At 33.4% G+C, this 2654-nt stretch overlaps 1 pseudogene; it reads left to right on the top strand.

Moving 5' to 3' along the window:
* The first annotated feature begins 405 nt into the window (after positions 1-405).
* LOC119643064 lies at positions 406-1010 on the top strand (annotated as a pseudogene).
* Positions 1011-2654: the final 1644 nt, after the last annotated feature.

Here is a 2654-nt window from a genome sequence, read left to right on the forward strand (position 1 = left end):
AGGAGCTTGCGAAAACGGAGATGACCACAGAAGAAATTTGTTAACATTCAACTAGCGCTGAGCGGGAAAAACTGGAGGGAGAGACCGGTCCGCACCGTTTCATCTTTTACAAACTAATTATAGGTAATAGGAATAGTTAGAATATATTTCTATTATTTTTTCATATTAGTTTCTCTCAGAGCGGGGCTTCATACGTACTAACATTGTAAATATAATGCATGTGATATTTATTTAAAATAATGTGATATTTAATGTAATTAATATAATTTTAAAGTAAGTATATAATGGTGTAGGCCTATAAGGGAGCCAGCCATTTCAAACAATTGGCAACGCACCCATCACGGTACCTCATGGGTGGCGTGGAAAACAGTGATAATAATCGAAATAGATTATTATTTTTGTTAGTGTCGCCACCATCAAATTGCCAGTTTTAATAGAAAAATTGCAAAATCCTAGCCTGGATTTCAGATTTAATGTAAGTTTTTCATGAAGCGCATATCAATATCTAATATATATTTTTTATGCTTATCTCAGATTAAAGTGATTTTCATGGAACATGCGAAACATTTCGTAGATTTTGCTAGCGTGCTGCAGAGTGCAGAGTTATTTGATAATGAGATGGAATGGAAAGCCCGCAATAAGCGCGGCGATCCAGTAGTGCATATTGAGTTAGGAAAATGGGCCGATTTGTTAGTGTTGCACCGCTCAGTGCGAATTCTTTGGCAAAAATGTTGGTAAACTTTGTCATTCAATTCCTTTCATGTAATAGCTTTCTTTTAATATCTTCTTTAATGCCACTTCAGGGTTTATACGATAATCTTCCGCTTTTATTTTGTCCTGCTATGAATACACGCATGTATGATCATCCAATTACTTCGGACCAAATTAATAACTTGAAGTCTTGGGGGTACTACGAAATACCAAGTATAGTAAAGACTCTAATATATGGTGACACTGGCAATGGGGCTATGGCCGATGTTGACACTATTATAATAGAAATACTAAACAAACTTCAAAAATAAATATAATTTTTCAGTTACAATGCAATTTTCTTTGGAGTTCTTGCTTGAGAGTCTCATCTACATCCTAAAGAGCCAACTTTACCGCGAATTAATCAATTTTTTCGAACATTACAATGTAGTGGCAACGATTACATACATTTTCGTTAATTTCATTTGCAATTAGTTAATCTTATCTTTCCTTTATCACCACCAGCAGAATTAATATCGACCTTCGCTTCCTTTCATTCCCTTTGATTAAAAGCCATCTGCGTTAAAGAATAAATATTTCCTTTCAAGTCTTCGTCATCGGCTTTCCCTTTTCCGATGTTATTTATTTTTTCTTTGTTTTCTCAAGAATATAACCCTAGATTTTCTTATCCAGGTTTTCGTTCTACTAATTCACAGTTATTTGTTATTTGCAGTTTCTCCAACAAGATTTTGACAATGCTCGCAGCCGAAATCAGTTGCGATTTTTTTTCATTTTTAGTTATTAGGCAAATTTGCGCACTATTGTTTACATGACAAAGTGCACTAATTTTCTATTATTATTCTTGGCTTTAATAAATTTGAATTATCTCAATTTTCCCTATAAAAAATTGAGCTTTGAAAATTACCAAAGATCATTGAATTCAAGAGCGAGTCTGCATTTGGTGGCAGTTCTATTGAATTGAAAAAATTTTAAACCATTCTCCCAAATATGCTGCCTACATTATTACGCCTTATATTATCTTGCTCAAGATAAGGAAAGGATTACGCCCTTGGTTCGTAATCTATAAACATTCCATGTAATGTTTGAAAGAATTTTGCCTGCAGCTGGTTCTTCATCCAACCAGTCCATGGAAAGTTTAAAGAACTTTCGTATGCTGCTGACTCTTCATCCAAGCCTGTCCAAAGAAAAAGGAAAATGACAGAATCTCTACCCTTCTGCTAAATGAAATGGTAATATTTATTTATATATTTTTCTTTTTTAAATGTACTTACTACAGTTAGAACTTAAAATAATTTATTTGGATTACCGTTCTGCTTATTTACTTTCTTCTTCTTCTTATCTTTATTTGCAGTTACGCTGTTGTTCATGATTTTACTAATCCAACACTATTTTGAATTGCAACTGAAGGACTTCATTCGATCGAATGAAATAAAGTGTCAAAAGAAAAAATTAATTCAGTTACTCATGTATACTTCAAATACAATAATTTTACTTCCTTTTTTTTAAGTTTTATATTAAAACGTTTGAGATATATATTTATTCAAATATAGTTTTCATTTGTCAATGTATATACACTAGAAAAGTTTACGTATTTCAAAAACCAAGATCGGAACTGAGTGCAATTAAGTGGCAAATAATCTCAATATTTTGTGTTTGCTTTCCAAGCTTGCTTCATCCGGTGAACGCAATCTCTATGTCCCAATCCCCAAAGCAATTTTGTAATATAAGCAACCGTCCTGTTCTCATCGTCCGCATTACGTACCCAGTCGAGCAGCAGTTGATATATGACCTGCATAGGTAAAAAGGTTTAAAGATTTTCATAAGAAATAAAATGTGAAATTAGAACTTGAGAATTGTTAGCAGCCATTAGCGAACCCTTAACCTCAAGGACAGGTCAGAGATTGTTTTTAAAGGGCACGCGAACATGTCAGGACATATTCGTT

Source organism: Glossina fuscipes, unplaced genomic scaffold (genome assembly GCF_014805625.2).
Source record: "Glossina fuscipes isolate IAEA_lab_2018 unplaced genomic scaffold, Yale_Gfus_2 51313, whole genome shotgun sequence".
NCBI classification, from domain to species: domain Eukaryota; kingdom Metazoa; phylum Arthropoda; class Insecta; order Diptera; family Glossinidae; genus Glossina; species Glossina fuscipes.